Source organism: Heptranchias perlo, chromosome 7, assembly GCF_035084215.1.
Source record: "Heptranchias perlo isolate sHepPer1 chromosome 7, sHepPer1.hap1, whole genome shotgun sequence".
NCBI classification, from domain to species: domain Eukaryota; kingdom Metazoa; phylum Chordata; class Chondrichthyes; order Hexanchiformes; family Hexanchidae; genus Heptranchias; species Heptranchias perlo.
Genome location: NC_090331.1, coordinates 61,518,322 through 61,540,367, shown reverse-complemented (window position 1 = coordinate 61,540,367; position 22,046 = coordinate 61,518,322). Strand labels below are relative to the sequence as shown.

Sequence of the window (22,046 nt, the reverse complement as noted above, 5' to 3'; positions counted from 1 at the left end):
CTACCTGTGCTGCAGCGACAGGGCATACATCACATGTGCAGTAGGCAGCGTAAGGCAAACGTGTCGTGAGCATGAAGGGGATGCACAAGGGTGTTTGAGGGTTTGTCATGGTTTTTACTTATATTTGATTTCTGATCAACTCACATTACATATTATATTGTCACCACTACTGCCACATTTTGGCCATTCTTGACTGGCTTGTGCAATAATGCCCTTTCATAAGGTTTTCCATGAACACCCTCGATGCCACCCATTGGGTTCACCCTACAGTGGGTGTACGTGTAATTGCACGACTACTTTGTGCAGGTGCCTGTTGCGCAGCACTGTGTTGTGTAGCTCCACGTGGCGGAGGTGGACGGCAGGCCTGGCGAGGCTGGTGATGTTGCTCGTCCTCCAATGGAGTGATGAATGCAGCAATGGCCCCCCCCACCATCTTGATGGTGTGAGGGTCCACAAAGTAGATAAATGTGTTTGGACAGCAGAGTTTAGGGTATGATTTAATAATCTGGGGTGTGGAGACAACGGTGTGGCAGGCAAAACTTTATCTGAGGTGACAGAGTGCCCTGCTGCAATGAATGAGGGTTTACCCCGCGCCTGTTAAATGGACCTTTGCAGCTGCCACTGGCTGCTGGCTGCAACACGTTTGTTTAAACAGGGAGTGTTTCCCCCAGCATGGGAAACACACTCTGCGTAGTCCAAAATCTGAATCCTCCTAAAATCTCCAACTAATGAGGTCTGTAAACGACCTCAAGTACCCAGATAATGATCTTAAGTGGGATCCCGCCGGCTTTGATTGCCGGTGGGAGTCCTGCATGCGGGGGTTGCGCGCGCACCGATTCACGTCACTGGGGAACCCGGAAGTGGGCGGGTTGGAGCCGGGCTCCAGACCCGCTCCGGGAATCCCCAACTTGAGGAGCCCCCCGCCACGAACACACCCGCTCAGCCATCCGAAAATTGACTCCCCTGTTTCAATGAGCCATATTAAAAATGTTAACATTTTTTTCATACTTTTCCTTTCTGTCTTTTTTTTCTCTCTCTCTTAATCAAATCTTTCTTTCCCTCTCTTTATTTCTCTTTCTGTAACTAAATTTATTCTAATTCACCTTATTTCCTTCTCCATCATTCCTTTCTTTCTTTCTCTATCCTTAAATCTCATTGGTTAAGAAGATAGACTTATGGTCCTCTCGTTCATCAATGTCCCAGATGCCTCGTTGAGTTCACCGCACCGTTACCAGCTCGCACTTCCAGCAATTTGCGGCACAAAAGTTTTTAAGGGTGAGGAAAGAAATCCTACCAACACAGCACAAAACAAGATGTCCAGCCCGAGCAAATTCTGGGCATGTTATAACTTCTATGACATCAAGGCATCATTTGACCAAGTGTGGCACCAAGGAGCCTGAGTAAAATTGAAGTCAATGGGAATCAGGGGGAAAACTCTCCAGTGGCTGGAGTCATACCCAGCACAAAGGAAGATGGTAGTGGTTGTTGGAGGCCAATCATCTCAGCCTCAGGCCATTGCTGCAGGATTCCTCAGGGCAGTGTCCGAGGCCCAACCATCTTCAGCTGCTTCATCAATGACCTTCCCTCCATCATAAGGTCAGAAATGGGGATGTTCGCTGATGATTGCACAGTGTTCAGTTCCATTCGCAACACCTCAAATAATGAAGCAGTCCAAGCCCGCATGCAGCAAGACCTGGACAACATCCAGGCTTGGGCTCATAAGTAGCAATTAACATTCGCGCCAGACAAGTGCCAGGCAATGACCATCTCCAACAAGAGAGAGTCTAGCCACCTTTCCTAGACATTCAACGGCATTACCATTGCCGAATCCCCCACCATCAACATCCTGGGGGTCACCATTGACCAGAAACTTAACTGGACCAGCCACATAAATACTGTGGCTACAAGAGCAGGTCAGATGCTGAGTATTCTGCAGCGAGTGACTCATCTCCTGACTCCCCAAAGCCTTTCCACCACCTACAAGGCACAAGTCAGGAGTGTGATGGAATACTCTCCACTTGCCTGGATGAGTGCAGCTCCAACAACACTCAAGAAGCCCAACACCATCCAGGACAAAGCCGCCTGCTTGATTAGCACCCAATCCACCACCCTAAACATTCACTCCCTTCACCACCGACACACAGTGGCTGCAGTGTGTACCATCCACAGGATGCACTGCAGCAACTCACCAAGGCTTCTTCGACAGCACCTCCCAAACCCGCGACCTCTACCACCTAGAAGGACAAGAGCAGCAGGCACATGGGAACAACACCACCTGCACGTTCCCCTCCAAGTCACACACCATCCTGACTTGGAAATATAATGCCGTTCCTTCATCGTCGCTGGGACAAAATCCTGGAACTCCCTTCCTAACAGCACTGTGGGAGAACCTTCACTACACGGACTGCAGCAGTTCAAGAAGGCAGCTCACCACCACCTTCTCAAGGGCAATTAGGGATGGGCAATAAATGCTGGCCTCGCCAGCGATGCCCACATCCCATGAACGAATAAATTTTTAAAAAATTCTATGTAATTCAGTCTGCCTCTGAGGCATTCTGACCTGTCTGGCATCCTCCATTGTTCCTCCTCATATTCTTCCAAAAAAAAGAAAGAGCCAGGAAATCCATTATCCCAATATAACAGAGATACCAAAAAATGGCGGTGCCAGAATACTTGGCAGAAAGTTTCCTGAGCAAATAACTGGAACAGGAAAGAAAGAAATAGCAAGAAACAAAGGTTCAGAAATAATCTCAAAATGCTACGACAAATCTTACTATGGGGGCTCTTCAAACGCACCTCTATAAATTCCACACCCAGGTAGCTCTGGATGCCCATTTTATAAGGTTAGGCAGAATACAGAGCACCACGCTGTATAAGTACCAGGATTTTGCGCAGACATCTAAATAACACCATTGGGGAAAATCTTAATGTAATTAACAGTAAACTGCTGGGCACTTCTGGCATCACTACTAAACCCAACTGGAAAGTTGAATAGGGTGTTAAATGGGCAGAAATCTAGCATAATGGATCTCCATCCATTTTTTTGATTAATTTTGCCCATCTAAGGGGCATGAATCAGATGTAACTGATCAGAAAATCTACACTTGCATGTTCTATAGTAAATGTACCTTCCAAGTAGGATATTAGAGACAGTTGGATGCTATGATGGTGTGACTGTGTTTCTATGGGAGGGTGAGCTGGATGGGCCAAACAGCCTCCCTCAACTGTACTTATCTTTGTGATGTTTACCGAGACTCTTGATTAATGAGAATGCCCATTCATTAGGCGTAATGATCTTTGAATTTAATGCCTATTTTGCTGTAAATAAAATATATCCAGATCAGAGTTACTTCAAGAAGACACTGTGTTGAATCTGTATCTAAAAAAGCCAAAACAGTTATTTATTTAATAAAGCTAATTTCACCAATAGACTTCTAAAAAACTATTTATAATCAAAATGGGGATCTCATACTGTGAGATATGAATTATTAAGATTGTATTTTCACAGGATAGATGATTCATCGTGTCTTACTGGGACAGAAATCGCTCCCGAGATAATGGAGGAGCTCAACATAACTCTCCGTTGTTAGTGGCGAATTGAAGAAGCAAGTTCCAGCATTCGCACGTGCGCAGCAAAACGCGAAAATCCATAACTTGGTCCTACTGGTTCGCTGGCGATATGGCAGCTTCGAATTAAAGGGCCATCGCACGCTGCAATCATAGGAACATAGGAACAGGAGTAGGCCATTCAGCCCTTGGAGCCCACTCTGCCATTTGATAAGATCATGGCTGATTTGTGATCTAAATCCATATACCTGCCTTTGGCCCATATCCCTTAATACCTTTGGTTGGCAAAAAGCTATCTATCTCAGATTTATAATTAACAATTGAGCTAATATCAATTGCCGTTTGCAGAGGAGAGTTCCAATTTCTACCACCCTTTGTGTGTAGAAGTGTTTTCTAATCTCACTCCTGAAAGGTCTGGCTCTAATTTTTAGACTGTGCCCCCTACTCCTAGAATCCCCATCCAGCGGAAATAGTTTCTCTCTATCCACTCTATCTGTTCCCCTTAATATCTTATGAACTTAGATCAGATCACCCCTTAACCTTCTAAACTGTAAAGAATTCAACCCCAATTTATGTAATCTCTCCTCGTAACTTAACCCTTGAAGTCCGGATATCATTCTAGTAAACCTACGCTGCACTCCCTCCAAGGACAATATGTCCTTCCGAAGGTGCGGTGCCCAGAACTGCTCACAGTACTCCAGGTGCGGTCTAACCAGGGTTTTGTATAGCTGTAGCATAACTTCTGGTCCCTTGTACTCCAGTCCTCTTGATATTCCATTAGCCTGATTGATTATTTTCTGCACCTGTTCATGACACTTCAATGATCGATGCACCTGAACCACTAGGTCCCTTTGGACATCCACTGTTTTTAACTTTTTACCATTTAGAAAGTACCCTGTTCTATCCTTTTTTGGTCCAAAGTGGATGGCCTCACATTTGCTTGCATTGAATTCCATTTGCCACAGTTTTGCCCATTCACCTAATCTATCAATATCCCTTTTAATTTTATGTTTTCATCTACACTGCTTACAATGCCACCAATCTTTGTGTCATCGGCAAACTTAGAAATGAGACTTTCAATGCCTTCATCTAAGTCGTTGTTAAATATTGTGAATAATTGAGGCCCCAAGACAGATCCCTGAGGGACTCGACTAGTCACATCCTGCCAATGTGAGGACCTACCCATTATCCCTACTCTCTGTCGCCTTTCGCTCAGCCAACTTCCTAACCAAGTCCGTACTTTTCCCTCGATTCCATGGGCTTCTATCTTAGCTAATAGTCTCTTATGTGGGACTTTATCAAATGCCTTCTGGAAGTCCATATAAATAACATCCATTGACATTCCCCTGTTCACTACTTTAATCACCTCTTCAAAAAATTCAATCAGGTTCGTCAGGCACGACCTACCTTTCACAAATCAGAGAAATCATTGGAAAAACACCAACTTGCTTATCTGCCCATCTGGAAAATAACTAATTACGCCACCAAACAGGTACGCTTAAAAATGTCAGGTCTATACTAAGTTTTAAAAGCACGGTTAGTCTTAATGACTGCCAAACAACTAAAAATTATTTTTTTTAAATGTGGAGTCTCATATTACTTCTTCTTTTAATAGTTTTTGGTCATTAAAAACATTTTTTAAATTAAAAAATATATTTTTTTTACTTTTCCCTTCTGTCTCTTTAATTTAGTACAATTATTTCTTTGGCTTTTTATTAAAAAAAATTAAATTTTTATTTACAATGACATACAGAATGAATTCTGCTTGCCTGCTTGAGCAATGCAGCCTGATTCTGCTTGACTTCTCTTCCTGACAGATTTTGTGGGTGTGTCTTCTCCTCTCATATACTTTTCCAGCCGCACGGCAACTCATGCTGCTCAGAGGCTGGGTTGATAGCGCAGATTTTTTAAAAGTTCAAATTCAAGCAATTCGATGCCTCGGAGCCCGCAGTAAGTAAATGTATTCATTTAATTCGCAGGAGCAGCTGTTACTGCTGCCTCACCGCTCTGTGTGATTTCTGGCCAATTATTTCTGTTCAAATGATACTGTGTAAAGGTAAAAGCTAAAGATTCAGAAAGAGAATCAGTAATGGGTTAAAGGTGCAGTAAGAATACTGTAAAAGAGTCAAAGAAGTTTGGGGGTGTTAAAAGAGCCATTCTTAGGTGGCATATAGTTTCTAAGACTGGAAACAGACTAGAAGTAGAAAGGATTTTCCATATTGGTGTCCAATCTGCATGGGTGACTTTAAATATATCATATGGTGGAATACGGTATTACTCAGTCTATGTCTATCTTCACTGCAATGGTCCCGACTTGCCCCATCTGTTTCAGTAGTTAATGAGCATGTTCCACTGTTTAGGAACCACCCATTGGGCTGTCTGAGCTGCTACATTATACTGTGGCTTGCAGTTGGAAATGCAATACATTGGAGCAAACATAATAGAGTTAATTTTCTGCCTGTTTAGATTTGGGTGGGAAATTGGTTGGTGACCGTTTCTGTCTGGCCCTTGCAAATGCACACTGCACTGATTTCCTTATGGGCTGTACACCCACTCTCATACATTCTGAGTACTTGCCTACTTAGATACATCCGGATTGCTAATAAGGATCTTATTTAGGTCAGTGAAACTTTCATCCAGTGGAAACATGCATTAAGGGAAGTTGATTGAATTCCCAATTTACAGGGATGGAAAGAAACTATTTGAAGTTTAATTTTTATATAGTTGGCATTTTTTAGGTAACATTTGGAGTTTTAAGCATTTAAATTCCGTAGAGGATCTTCTGACCTCCTGCTGTTTGTGCTTGGAGTTCTACTGATCTCCCAAAGTTACGGTGGGAGATCAGGACGGAATATTCGGTTTTAATGGGGACTTTTTTTCTTATTATTTTGTAGCTAATATTGTGTTAATAAATGTAGTAATTTTCATATTTTCCAGTTAATTTTTTATGCATTCATTTAATAATTTATGTTTCAGCTAGTCTTTGGAGGATTAATGCATTTTTTTCTGGATAATATTTAATCGAGAGAATGTTTGTGAAATGAGAGAAGTAGCAGAATTATTGCTACCAATATTACAGAGTAACTTACTATGTCGAAACTCTTTCTTATCGTTCTATGGAACAGGAGGATCCTTAAAGAATGCAACAGCTGTAAAGTGCCTCCCAAGATATCAACATTGATGCCACCTCAGAATGCTTCACTTTATCTAACTGGAGGTTATGCCAATTGCAGCGCCCTATGAAAATCAATATTACCTTAATGATGGAGATTACTTTGAAAGGTTACAAACCCTAGTATTTCATGCTTCAAGTGACACCACAATAATAACAACTTGCATTTATAAACCACGATTAATATAAAATATTTTTCATTTTCCCAGTAATGAAAATGGATGTTGAGCAAGGAAGAGAGAAATTCGGAGAGGTGATTAAAAGCTTGAGGGAACAGATGGATTTTGAAAGAAGAAAAAGAGAGGTGGAAAGCTATAGGGAAGGAATTCCAGAAAGTAGGACCCAAAAAGCTGAAAAGTCTAGTACCAAAGATGGGACAAAGGGAGAGGTATGAATAGAAGGCCAGAGTCAGACAAATGGAGTGTTGAGGGCTGGAGAAAGTTGCAGAGATAGGATAGGGAGTTGCAATGGAGGGATTTAAAGGTAGAGACAAGGATTTAAAATATATTAGGGGATGAGGAACCAATGTAGGTTCATGAGGACAAAGGTGATGGGCAAGTGGGACGTAGTCCGAGACAGGAAGAATGCAGCACAGTTTGGGCAAGTCGGATTTTATGGAGAGTGCAGGATGAGAGATCAGGAAAAAGTCTTGAGGTGACAAAGGCATGTATAAGGGATTTAGTGGCAGACAGACTAAGACAGGGGTAGAGCCGGACATTTTTTTGGAAATAGGAGTAAGTGGTCTTGGTGAAAGAAAAGATATGGGATTTAAAGTTCATCTTAGGACTGAACACAACAGCAAGGCTGTGAACAGTCTAGTTCAGCCTTAGACAGTGGCTGGGGAGAGAGATAGAATTAGTGGCAAAGGAGCAGAGTTTATTAGGGGGTGGATGACCAAGCAGGTAGCTTAGGACTTCCCAGTGTTGAGCTGGAGGAAGTTCTGACTCATCCAATATATCTCCAAGTTGGGATGGTATGTGACTTGGAAGGGAACTTGGAGATTATAGTGTTCCTATGCACCTGCTGCCCTTGTTCTTCTAGGTGGTGGAGGTCGCGGGTTTAGGAAGTGCTGTCGAAGAAGCCTTTGTGAGTTGCTGCAGTGCAGCCACGGTGCATTGATGGTGGAGGGAATGGATGTTTAAGATGGTGGATGGGCTGCTGATCAAGAGGACTGCTTTGTCCTGGATGGTGTTGAGCTTCTTGAGTGTTGTTGTAGCTGCACCCATCCCTTTTTATACCTGTGCACTAGCCTTTTGTGACTTGTATACCTGGACACCCAAACCCTTTGCTCCTCTACAATTTCTCGCCACTAAGAAAATATTCCGATTTGCCTTTCTTGGATCCAAAGTGGATGATCTCACAGTTCCCCACATTGAATTCCATCTGCCATTGTTTTGCCCACTCACCTAATCTGTCTATGTCCATTTACACAACTTTTGTGCCTCTTCTTGGATATGCATAATCAAAGCTGAAAGAGCTGTAAGGTTGTGTGAAAGCTTGGCATGGCTCAGTAAATAATAAAACAAGTTGCCAGGTAGCATTTTGTGGCAGGATATGTGGGCCATAAACCTAGTAAAAAGTACCACTGTTTAGGCTTATCTTGGTAATTCCTTAAGATGTACCATCCTCTTCTACATTGGTTACAATGGTTTGTAAGTAGACCACACAGTGCTGAGCCAGGCCACCACCTTCTGCCAGGCATGCTGCACTGTGGTCTTTATAATTATAGAACCTTGGAGGTTTATAGCACAGCCCATCGTGTCTGTGTTGGCTCTTTGCTAGAGCAACTCAAAACTCATGCTACTTCTATGCTCTCCCCATAGCCCTGCACCTTTCTCTGCTTCAAATGTTGATCCACTTTTCCCTTAAAAGATGCAATGGTCTCTATCTCAACTATTCACTGTGATAAAGCATCCGTGCTCCAACAACTTTGCATAATTAAATTGCTCCTCACCATAGAACCATAGAACCATAGAAGCCCAGAAGGGGGCCATTCAGCCCATCATGTCAGTGCCGGCTCGAAGAACAACCAGGTGCCCATTCTAATTCCACCTTCCAGCACCCGGTCCGTAGCCCTGCAGCTTACAGCACTTTAGGTGCAGTTCCAGATACTTTTTAAAAGAGTTGAGGGTCCCTGCCTCTACCACCAATTCGGGCAGCGAATTCCATACACCCACAACCCTCTGGGTAAAAAAGTTTTTCCTCATGTCCCCTCTTATCCTTCCGCCAATCAGCTTAAATCTATGTCCTCTAGATCTTGAACTCTCCGCTAGGGGAAACAGGTACTTTCTGTCTACTCTATCTGGGCCCCTCATAATTTTGTACACCTCAATCAAGTCACCCCTCAGCCTCCTCTGTTCCAAGGAAAACAACCCCAGTCTATCCAATCTCTCCTCGCAGCTGCAATTTTCAAGCCCTGGCAACATTCTTGTAAATCTTCTCTGCACTCTCTCCAGAGCAATTATGAATCACATTCATAAGGACAATCTTAAATTGATCACCCCTCCTCACTGGCTCCCCAACCAGAGGATATAGTCTTCCCTATTCTTCATAACAAAACTATTCATAATTTTAAAAACCTCTTTTAAATCTCCTCTTAGCCTTTTTTGTTCCAGTGGAAATAATCCCAGCACTGTAAGAATCGGCGCAGGCCCCAGGGATTTACAAACAGACATTTTGTGTTCTTGTGTGTTTTAAGATTTTTCTGCTGAAAAAACACAGCAGCCCGTTTGAAAAGTGGGTGTGGCCCAGGTGCGTGTAATGGACAAGGGATTCCGACCAGACCCCAAGCCAATTAAGGGAAATGTCTGAGTGGACAGAGTTTATCTGGGAACACAATGAGCCAGGAAGGACAATGCATACGGTAATTGGCAGGAGATGGAGACACCATTGTTAATCAATGTTAAACCACTTAATCCAGGACCGAGTGCGAAGTGAAACCCACTATCAGCCATTACCACCAGTGCCTAGATGAGGTTACCCCGAAGGGTAGGAAACCAAACAAAGGAGGGCCATCTAAATCCCAGACTGGTTGGAAGCAAAAGGACATCATTGTAACATTACTGAGTACACAAAAACAGCAGGCTGCAAAAATATCACCGCAGGAAAAGGAACGTTTCATTATTTTGGCGCGAAGAAGTTTGGAACTTCGGGGGGTATAAGAGGAGGCAATTTTGGGACTTTTCTCTCTCTTGCTTCCTCGCCTGCTCTCGTCTTCGCAACAAGAACCAAGCACTCTGCCTGGGGCGGAGAGAAGAAACCACCACGAGAAGCAGAGCCTAGCTCTTCAACTGTATGGACGAACCTCAAACTGAGACTTGAATACTGCGCGGCGGTACGGAACCAGGAGACACGTTTTCTACAAGAGGAAGCAGTGAGAAATTCAAGGGACAATCGGGGTGAGCATTGTCCACGTCCACATCCTTAAGACCACCGGTATTGTGTGAAGGGGTGTTGTGTGTTCCCAACCAAGCAATAGGGGTTTAGTGGAAAGGTTCTGTGGTGTGGGGTATAGCTTATATTCTACTCTGGGTAGTGACGTAGTGTACTGTATTGTCTTACGCCACCATTTTTTTTTGATGTATTGAAGACGGCGGTGTGTGTTAACCTTGATAAACACTGTATGATTGAGTCCGAAGAACTTGTACGTGAGTCAATTCTGTTCACCGTAATTCCCATTGTCTAGAACTGTGTAAGGTTGGGGGGGGGTGGTGATTCGAACCACCCAGGAAAACCACTTACAGCATCTCAAGTCTCTCCATAGAACTATTGTTTCTTATCCTGGTGAATCTACCCAGGGTGGTCTCTATGTGCCCAAAATCTTGATAGTGATACTCTGTCGTCAAGAGTTTGATCCTACATTGCCCAGATCCCATCTAAATTATCTAACAGGGTTATTTGCATACTTGGGATGGGTGACTTGTGCCTGTAAGAGTGCATCGTGGCACCTGCCCTGTGTGCCAGGAGGAAACTCAGAGAATGCCCATGCCATTCCCAAGGCAGAAGAAAGGCAGGGAAACAGTCCATCAAAGGTAAGTTCTCGTTTTCTTCTGCTCCTTCTGGAGCAAGCGGGTCTCTAGTTGAAGGCAATTGATACCTTCCGAGATTGATTACATTTCCTTAGTGCAGTCTTGGGACTTTAGAAAGACCCTTGGTGGGACTCGTGCCAAATTTCAGCAGGCAAGAGTTCTGCTGACACCTTAAAAGGGTGTAGTGGGTGGAATTCTCAGGATGGTCCAGGAACACCCTCAGATATATTCCGTTGACATGGGGTGGGTCGGTGGAAGATTCATCTTTCCTCACCCCACCAGAATTTCACTGAGCTTTTTACACAGGGTGGAATCACTTTCAACCCATGTTCAATCTAGGCCATTAACCTTAACTCTTTCCTTCCTGCTCATCCAACTATTCATGCTGTGAGAAACCTTATTGAACTCCTTCTGAAAAGTCATATATACTACAACTGCTGCATTCCCTTTATCTATACAGTTGGTAACTTCTTCAAAAAATGCATTGGAATTTGTTAAGCACCAACTAACCTTTGACTGGTAACACCCCAATTAAATTCCCCATAATCCAATGTAATTTCACACTCTTGGAAAGGTAGGACTATCCTTTGCTGTATTTGGTTCTATTTGTAACCCCTGCAGTGCTGTTTAATGAACTCAGATATTCTGAGTGACAACTCGGAATGGGATGATTTGTTAATTAGGAAAATGTAGGGGCAGACTTTAACTCCTGGGCAGCCAGCTGGCAGAAAGTGCGACCCACCTGCCCAATAACTGTGACGGGAGCCTCAGTCAATTTTGAGGGCCGAGCCTCACTAACATATACCTGACGAGCTGCACGCCCTGAATCGGTGCCCCTCTGCAGCCTGCTGGCTCAGGGACGACCAGGCAGGCAGGCCCGAGGTGGGGGGGAGAGTATTGTGGAAGGAGGGAACCTGAGGGAGGGCAGCGCCCCACTTTATTCTTGTGGATCCCGGAGGAGCACTCCTGCTCATCCTGGCCCCACAAAAGCAATTTTAACACTTACTTTTTTGGACCTCTTCCTCTTGCCCACAAGGTTTTACTGAGCCTAGTGTCGTTGGCTCACGCTCAGTGCAGTCGGCTGTTGCATCATAGGATTCCTATATGTATTGATTCATCAGGCTCCCACCTGACTCAGGCAGGCACCTTGGCCGTCCATGAACACTCCAGAGGCAATACGGCAGCGGGTGGGATGAGAGCAGAAATGGGCAGTAAGGCCAACACTCTGATTTCAACTTTTCTACCACCTCATTTCTGCTGGGCGGAGGGAGTTAAAATTGCCCCTTTAGTTTATTACTATGGTCGAAGAGCAAAGCAAGTTTAAACAAAACAGAAGGATAATGGTAAAATGGGGTTATGATCCTATTTTGATAAATACTTAACTGCCTTACTAAAATTTGTTATGCTTGGATCAGAATTTTGGAGCTGGATTTCTTTTGGCTGAACATAAAAAATAAACTAAATCTAAATTAAAACACAAGCAACATTTCTAATAAAAAAGATAAACATCCACTTTGCAAGGATGCATTGGTATGTGAAAGATTGGATTTCAAACATAAGTAAAGTCAGATAATAACCTGAAAAAATTAGCTGTGTTGGTCATTAAAACGCAATTATTTGAGTTATTGCTAATGTTTGTTTCAATGATAAGACAGTTAATCAGTTTGAATGGCTGTATTAGGAGCTTTATGTTCCATTATTCAGTTGCAGTGCGTGCACTCTTTCAATGAATGAGACTTGGGAAATTTAAATTCTACTTTAAGATCCAAAATTTTCAATTTCATCCCTTATCGATCTTAGTGATGATCAGGATTGTTAAATTCATGATCAAGTGAAGTAGTTGGAGTGAAGCTCTATTCAAAGAGAATTAGTTCAAGTTTCTGGCATGTTTATGGTCTTGTTTTATATCTTTTTACAAATTTGAACTCAGTCATTCTGTCCATATCAGCTCATAACTGAGAGCATCAAACTTTGAGCCACTTCCAATAGAAATTGTACCACAAAAGTAATCACATTTTCATACGGTTTAAAATGTTTTACTGTATTAGCAGAAGCCACTATTACGAGCAGCAGCCTGGTCTTCGTTACTTTCTTCAAAAGTAGTGAATGCCTATATTTGCAATATCCAGTCTTATCATCTCTTCCTGGAATTGTACTTCTGCCACACAGTTTCCATTGGCCTTGATGACCTTTCATGTGCTGCACATGTGCATCAGCTAAGCCTTTGTGTATGCTTTTTGATAACAAAAAAAACCCAGTCTAGACGAGCTTGGTAATGGCCTCACTTTAATGTCTCAAAAAATAAACATACTTGGAGAGGAGCCTCCCTCCCTTTCGTGAACCTTATGTGGTTTTGATGCCACATGCTACTACTGAAAAGGAAAGATGGCAGTATTTATCTTCAGTTAGAAAGTTTGGTTTAATTTATAGTTTTTATGGTTGTGTTGCTGATTAAACAGAGCTCTCTTGTAAAATTCCACCATTTATCACAATGGCACAATTCCTCTTTTTACCTCCCATTTTGGCAGTGACTCTGGTGACTGACAGGATACAGCAAGCTCCAGAGTCCCTCCTTTTCCAAGCTCGAGACATAGCTTTTTCAGCTTTAGCCTGAACAATTGCAGGAAACTGGGAAAGATGGAAATTTGTTCCTCGAAGGGGTTTTGAAAGATAGCATGGGCACACCTAAATAAGTGGTGGCCGCTTACATGACTATGAATGAGAGGAAACCATCCACATCAAGTGTTTTGTTTTAATTGACTGGGTTAACAGCAGCCCAGATTGTCATTTCCTTAAATTGGTGGATACACACACTCCCAGGATGCACCTTCCTCTGACAGTTCCTTTGCATTTGCTGATTATTTACACACTCCCAGGATTCACTGGGAGTGCCAGCAGTCTACTTTGTATCTTTACCATTTAAGACTGCAGGAAAGAGAGAAAAAAGTGTCTTCTTTTATTAAAGAGTGAGCTGGATGTTTTTTTTTACATTCAAGATAGCGTCAAATGTGAAAATGAAATGCACAACAAAAAATATTTAATCCTGTTTACTGGAAATTGCGCGGGAGAAATTGGCCCCTGGCAGCCACCTAAAACAGATGTTAAGCCCCTTACATATGTAATGAGGAACCTAATGCAGTCCTAAATTGGACGGGTACTGAGAAGAGCAGGCGCCGGGCCTTTTCTGCTCAGTATTCTCCAACAAAAAGTAAGGAAAATATTTTTTAAGGTTTGATGTGGAGCCAGGAGGAGGAGGAGTGCTCCCCCCGGCTCCGCAGAACTCCTGAGGGCTGCTGCTGGCCCGTAATCGGTCCCTCTCCCGTTGTCCTTCCCACCCTGGGATTTAGCTGAGATTGCTGCTGGCCTGTAACTGGCCCAAAAATGATCCACTTGAAGTGGACAGGCTGCCTCTAGAGCACGATAAGTGCTGGCAGCTCACCCAAGTTATTGATGTAAGGCCCAAGGCACAATTGAGGGCGAGCCTCGGGCCTCCCGATTCAGGCACATGCTGTCTGCGCGCCAATGGTTATGTGCCTGAAAACGGACCATAAAAAAATGCCACTTCATTATATCCAACCAGCCCATGAACCAGTCAAACTGAAAACTGCTAGCTTTTTCAGGATGTGGAGATGCCGGTGATGGACTGGGGTGGACAAATGTAAGCAATCTTACAACACCAGGTTATAGTCCAACAGTTTTATTTGAAAATCACAAGCTTTCGGAGCTTACCTCCTTCGTCAGGTGAGTGAGGTTCTAAAATCGCATAGCATATATTAGGCTGGGAGACGGTCACAGCAATCAAAGGTGTCGTTGGTGTTCAGACAGGTTAGCCACAGAAAACATTACATCCCAGTATACTGAATACACGATGGGTCAGATTACACAGACAAAGAGAGAAAGAGACCCGAAAGGCAGAGAGAGAGAATGTCCAGTTGTATTAAAAACAGATAACTTTTTTTTCCGCTGGTGGGGTTACGTGTAATGTGACATGAACCCAAGATCCCGGTTGAGGCCGTCCTCATGGGTGCAGAACTTGGCTATCAATTTCTGCTCGACGATTTTGCGTTGTCGTGTGTCTCGAAGGCCGCTTTGGAGAACGCTTACCCAAAGATCGGTGGATGAATGTCCTTGACTGCTGAAGTGTTCCCCGACTGGGAGGGAACCCTCCTGTCTGGCGGTTGTTGTGCGGTGTCCGTTCATCCGTTGTCGCAGCGTCTGTATGGTCTCGCCAATGTACCATGCTCCAGGGCATCCTTTCCTGCAACGTATGAGGTAGACAACGTTGGCCGAGTCACAGGAATATGAACCATATACCTGGTGGGTGGTGTCCTCTCGTGTGATGGTGGTATCTGTGTCGATGATCTGGCATGTCTTGCAGAGGTTGCCGTGGCAGGGTTGTGTGGTGTCGTGGACGCTGTTCTCCTGAAAGCTGGGTAATTTGGTGCGAACGATGGTCTGTTTGAGGTTGGGTGGCTGTTTGAAGGCGAGTAGTGGAGGCGTGGGGATGGCCTTAGCGAGGTGTTCGTCGTCATCGATGACATGTTGAAGGCTGCGGAGAACATGACGTAGTTTCTCCGCTCCGGGGAAGTACTGGACGACGAAGGGTAGATTTGTTGGTTGCGTCCCGTGTTTGTCTACTGAGGAGGTCTGTGCGATTCTTCGCTGTGGCCCGTCGGAACTGTCGATCGACGAATCGAGCGTCATATCCCGTTCTTACGAGGGCGTCTTTCAGCATCTGTAGGTGTCCATCGCGTTCGTCCTCGTCTGAGCAGATCCTGTGTATTCGCAGGGCCTGTCCATAGGGGATGGCCTCTTTGATGTGGTTAGGGTGGAAGCTGGAAAAGTGGTAGTAATAAAATAAAGACTGAAGTTAATCTTATCATTGCAGTGTGTGCGTTCTGTGAACTGTTTGGTCATTTTTGTTTCCCACAGTAGTTATCAGCTGAGGGTCATGAGAGTCTTGACTATTTACTCATTTTTTTCCGTCCATGTAGATTTTTTCTGTGCTTTACATTGCACAGTGAAGTTCTTGATGTGTGTCCTGGGATTAGCATAGTTCTTTATTTGTGCCCATGGAAGGTTATTTCTAATTTATCAGTAGTAAGATTTAATCGGGTAGATTTTAACTTTCACTGCCAGGTGGTAAACTCGATGTTGTGGATCATCCGCCTGTAATACACCCCAAAGTTTGTGGTGTGCCCACGGTGCCAGCCCAAGGTCACAGTCAGGAAACCTGAACCATTTTCAGGTTCAGCCCTCATTTGAATTTAACCGGCAAGATGTAGGCAACAAACAGGCGCTCTGCTGCAGCTCACCTGGCCCAATATCGAGAACGCCTCAGGTCCCATCATTTAGAAGTAGGGAAAGTACCCTGTGCCCCTGCGTGAATGGGCACGCCTCAACTTCTAGGCCCTTAAATCAGTTATCTTTTAAAAAGGCTCAGAATAGACCTGCTAAAAATAAAGTGGAGCAATATATCTCCATATTTTTTCACCTACTTGTTTTATTTACAGGAACAAAGGCTCAATAATACAGTAGTTAATTTGGAATACACCAGGTCATTTTGAGATAATTATGTTGATTCAATTACTAAAAAATTAGGTTTATAAGACGATGAAGGGAATAGATTGTGTTCAAGTAGACAGTTTGTTCCAATTGAATAGGTTAGGGAGGACTGGGGTCACAATTTTAAGTTGTAGAAGGCCAAATCTAGGTTAGATCTCAGGAGGTGGTTCTTTTCCCAGAGAATAGTGGACCTCTGGAACAGGCTGCCGGCTGGTGCGGTGGATGCCGATTCGCTGAATTCCTTAAAGCGAGAGCTGGACCTGTTGCTTGCTGGGGTGGCGATCACTTCATACAAAAGGTAGGTAATGCATAGCATTATCAGGATCAGAGTGATCTCTTGGACTAGTTTCAATCGCCTATGGAGGTCGGAGAGGAATTTCCCAGATCTTCTTCCCCAAATTGGCCTGGGTTTTTATCTGGTTTTTCGCCAGCTGAGGGAGATCACATGGTTTAGGGTGGGGTGGGGAGTGTTATTGGTTATCACAATTATATGGGACAGGCTGGATGGACCAGAGAGTCTTTTCCAGTCCATCATTGTTCGTATGTTCGTAAAAATTTAAGTAAATAATTTTATGTCAAAATAAAACCATGTATTTTTCAAAAATTAGGATTTTACGAAATAAAATACCAACAATATGCTTAATGTTAAATTTTACAGATCATTACTCATTTTTTTTGTTTAGTATTGCTAAAAATAGGTAAACTGCACAGCATTTGACCAGGTGTTTGTGCATTTTATAATTGTAACTTTAATGCATTTTTGTAAACATTATAGAAAGGAGTAAATTTTAAAGAGGTGTATATATCTCTTCAGCATGGCTTGCTTTGTAATATTTAGTTATATGTGGGTATTTAGTACAACATCAATATTAATGCATTCTGCACTTTCTGTACTGGGTGTCTTTTGTACCTTGCCAAACTTGGGGATGTTTTCTCCTGCAAAATGGATTCTATTCAAATTCCTGGTTTAAAAAAACCTCAGTGAACATAGAAGGAAATGGAAAACCACTGAAGATTTCAACTCACATTCTCAATAAACATTGGTAAAATGTACATTTTGGTGCTGAAATGCTGCCAAAGTTCTTAAAGGGATAGAGCAGATCATCTTTGATGGCACTGTCTTTGCAGTTCATAATGTTTAGCTCTATTGACTGCAGTAGAATATAATGAAAATAAAAATGTACATAACAAAGGAAAATCACAAAATGAAATACGGTGGATATATAATAATGATCAATTTCAGGAAACAGGGCATAAGTTGCTGAGATTAATTATCTGCTGGAATAGTCATTTGTGGAGGGTATCACGTAATAATTAAGTCTCAGTTTTTATTAACACTGCACAAAAGCCATGTTATAGTGAAGGCTGTTGAGCACTGACTTCCCAATAAAGTGGTTGGGGAACAGGGTCATAGGGCTGGCTGCAGTTGAATCTGCAGTCAACATTGGGATAGGTTCCATCAGTCCTCAGCTGGGATGAAGGGAAGGAATGCTGATAAGCTGACATGAATTGCATCCCTCAATCCAAAATGTGCCTCCCATCAGCACCAAATGAGTCTTCCTCAGATCTAGTTAGTACATATATGTTGAAACTATTGTACATTTTGATTACAAGGTGCTTGCAGAATGGGTACATTGGTACGTCAAGGTAAGGTTTCTTGACGTGGTTGTGCTCGCATTGGAAGCAATGTGGATTTACTTCAGTAACTTATCTAGTGAAATTATTTTTAAGATCATTTGGATGCAGAGGTCTATGGAAACCACTCAAATAAAGGCCGACTATAACAACAGCTAATTTTAATCATATCTGACTGTAGTATTGATTGTCGCATTCCCTTACATGTACTCCTGTCCACACAGTGCTGCTTCCTTCTTCAGTGCAGTTGCTATTGTTCCATTACCAGTGCTTTTCCCTTGAAGACCAGGTCTGTCTGAAGATGCCCTTTCTTATGAATACAATTACAATTAATCAATTAACTAGTTATCAGCTGCAGATTTTTGAGACATCCATAAAACCAACTATGCTCAATGAATTTGTTTTGTGTCCGTATCTAAAAATTTGAAACTTATGAATCTGTGTATGTTATCCTTCCCTACTGTATATATATTGCAGGTGATACTGTGTGTTGGGACATTTTACTAAGTTAAAGGCGCTACATAAATGCAAGTTGCTGTTGTTAACAAATCATTCAACTTTGAAGCTGTAATTGGAGGCTCACTGAACGTAATTACATTCAATATTAATTTTCATTGGACATTAGCTGAACTCTGTCATTGTTTGATATATGAGCCCAAGGTCATGCTATACAACAGTTAGGCCTAATATGATTGCGTCAATGTGACTAAGGTCATTTCTGAGCTAAGCTAAAGTGCAACCTAATGCACTTATGGTCCAAAGCCCAGTACAGAGTTTTAGCACATTAGTCTATTGCCATTCATATGTGTGCAAAGAATTGGCAATAAATACAAGATAAATTGCTTCCAAGAAGTTTTTTTTAATTCACTGTCATCAAATTAAGAGCAAATAATGTGATTTCTTATGCAGACAGTGAAGCAGTTGATTCCACCAGATTTGATGGCAATATTACGACCTTTGAAATAATAACATGTAGTTTGGCAGGACCTACCCAGACCTAAATGTAGTGGGGCTCTATGCTTCATGAGGAAAAATGGCTGTGGCATTGTTTCCAGCTCTGATTGTTCTGAGATCCTGGATAGCCCTTGAAAAGATATTTCATCTATCCTCATGAGGGAAGCTTTCAGCACTGACAAAAATCTTAAATAAGCAAATGACCAAAGACCATTTCAGCTGGTGTCTGCGCAGCAAAAGACATTAAGAAAACTACACGCTGAAACAAAAAGTACGCCCAAGAAAGCTTCACTTCGCAAAAGGAAATGTCCTTTCAGCAAGACAGGGAGGCTGTTTTCATATTACTTAACCTCAATAATGCACGGAAATGAATGGATATCCATTCATGAAATGATTTTAAAAAGTTTTCAAGTTTTAGCTAGCTTGAACTGAACTGTTTTTTTTTTACAAAATGTATAATTTAAATATTACCACTGCAAAAAAAGCACTGATGACCCTATATTATGTGCGAATGAGAAATTGAATTTATTTCTAAGGAACAAACAATAATTCAAGCTCCACTTTCATTCCACAGATCTCTGTGAATACATGATTTGCATCCCTGTTCAATCCAACCAGTTAGAATATGAATCCTGCTAGTTTATTTGGGTTAATGATGACTCAGTTTCATTGCTGTTGAATTTTTATACCAATGATAACAGTGTTCAGTACTTTAAAAGATCTTATCTTTGCTCTAGTTCCCTAGGTTAAACATGGTAAATGAATAGGCAGTGACACTGCATCAGTAAGAACACATGGTTTGAATCTCAGCCCTGCTCAGAGTTCTACTCTGCCAGCTGATGTATTTTGTTGTTCTTTCAGCTGCTCGGTGGAGTTTTAAGTGGAGCAGACCCCACCTTGGTGAGAAGAACCAACAGTTCCTCTCTCACAAGTGTGCCTCCTATTGGCTGATCACAGAACATCATTACAACATTGTTCCCTCTCACACCCCTCTGTCAAATGAGGCTGCACAAAGATAAAATAAGCAGACACGGAGATGATAGAACGTTGATAATACTCCAATGTTAATCACTTCAGTGTATGTCTCTTAGATTTATACCCCTTTTAAGTGCAGTACATTTTTTTAATCCATAATTATATCAATTGAATCCTGTTCTGTGAAAATTATCACAATAAAATTAATTTGCATTTAAATGAATTGCTTTACAATCCCACTCAGAATGCCAATTGAATTTGTACACTAATGGGCCATAATCTCTTTTTTTGGAAGCATGAAACTGTTAATTATTTATCAAAATAGGGCAGTTTAATATCACATTCAATAACTAACTAGAGCTTAGTGAGGGCACATGTCATATCTCTAAGTTCTTTAAGTTGTACCATTATAGTTGAATCCTGAAAAAAAACACAAATGCTTTCCAAAGAATGTTATGCTTGGATCAAGATTTCCACATATAACTGATAAAAGCAGTTTGTAAAATCTTTGTAGTGCAGGCCACCTACTTGTTCATTCACTAAATTCAATATGAACAAAAATGTTTAATAAAAACATACAGCATGTTTTACACAAAAATAACTAAACTTTCAAATATTTAATCAGTCTGTTAATTGAGACTCGGCAGTAGAATATTGTAATTAGAGTGCTGAGTGCTAAAAATGGAATAATTAGAGAATATTTCAATGCTGGTGAATGGAACACTTTTTGTCACCCACTGTTAGTATTAAGTACTCATATGTCAGGAAGAATATACAAAGCATAGTTCCCTTTCCTCTACCCTAACCACAGAAGAACAAAGAATTGAATATTTGTGTGCAGAGGAATGTTCCCTTTCCTCAGCACTAATTATTTTTGCCTATGTGAATTTTCCACCATGCTACATTAAGCATTCTTGTAACCTCTCTGAGTGAGATTGTCAATTTTGTGCCAGTTAGTGTTGAATTATGGACAGCTTTATTTTATGGGCTCATGTGCACTAATAACTGGATCAATACTGTCCACTTTCACATCGGGCTCTTACCAGCCAGTAGAAAGAGGAAACTTGCATCCCAGCAGCCTGGTTGGATTAAGTGTTCAGTTTGAATAAGAAATGCAGTCAAGAAGAATCTATCGGAATTCTATGCTTGGACCAGCTATTAATTTAGCTCGAATTCGCTTTATTGTAAATACAAAATAATTTTTTTTGAAATAGAATTTTTCTTGTGCTACATCATACTTTAGTGCATACCCCATAAAAATGTTTACGATACAAAGACTGGATATCTGGCACACATTTAAGATTGTGTGCTTTACACTGTGAAATGATCTGAGCTCAGCATTTCTCATGCCAGCTCACCAAAAATGCTGTTTAATTTTGTTTTGCTCAATGTGTTAAAGTAATTGATTTTGCCCGTTATAAAACAGTTTATGTAATTCTTATGTTACAAACCAATTATAGCCCTGTTATTCCTATGATATCTGTCACAGTCAGTGGTCAATCTGATGAGTAAAAAAAGTTTTTCCTGAACTTTGGGACGCTTTCTTTTTGTGTCTCACGTTAAAAGCATAAGCCAGATCATTGGATAACAATTAATAGCTTTCAGGGGAAACATTTTTTCTATAAAATGGAAGGTCACAGAAGAATTCCAATATAACCTTTAACTAATTAGGATGTCCATTAAATTAACCAATGGTATTTGATTTGAAAGAATGTACATACCTTAGAACAGAGGTACTCACGATGTTACTCACAATTCCACAATGACCTGCTTGAAGGTCACTCTCACAAATCCGCCATAAGGCTTATTTTTAACAAAGTGACCATACACTTCCCCCCACCCCCTTACTTCCCCACTTCTAGTCACGTATTTTATGGTCTTTTTAAGAGAAACAGCCACTTTCTTCTTTTTCACTAATTGGAATTCTGTCTTCTATGGGAGGCATGGCCTAGCTGCTTAATCTCCATCCATGACGTGGTCCGTGGGAAGGTAAACAGGGATAGAATGCTCCTCTTCTCCTTTGTAGGAAGCCAATTTGACTCAATTTAGGACATTTCAGGTACAGAATTCACTTTGCTTTTCATCCTCATGCAATATCTCACAGTTATCATCATTCTAAATGTCAGGTTTATTGATTGTAAATTTGTCAC

General features: G+C 41.8%; 2 long non-coding RNA genes across 2 annotated transcripts in view; one reads left to right on the top strand and one right to left on the bottom strand.

Moving 5' to 3' along the window:
• The first annotated feature begins 5,428 nt into the window (after positions 1–5,428).
• LOC137323333 (uncharacterized) lies at positions 5,429–10,367 on the top strand. The gene is made up of 3 exons (XR_010963354.1): positions 5,429–5,517; positions 6,693–6,849; positions 9,438–10,367. It is a non-coding gene; the product is annotated as an uncharacterized lncRNA (long non-coding RNA).
• Positions 10,368–14,285: 3,918 nt separating this feature from the next.
• The window catches only part of LOC137323331 (uncharacterized), a 134,785-nt gene continuing 127,024 nt past the window's right edge, over positions 14,286–22,046 (bottom strand). The window contains exon 5 of the long non-coding RNA XR_010963351.1: positions 14,286–15,602. This is a non-coding gene — a long non-coding RNA (uncharacterized lncRNA). The remainder of the gene's footprint in view (positions 15,603–22,046) is intronic.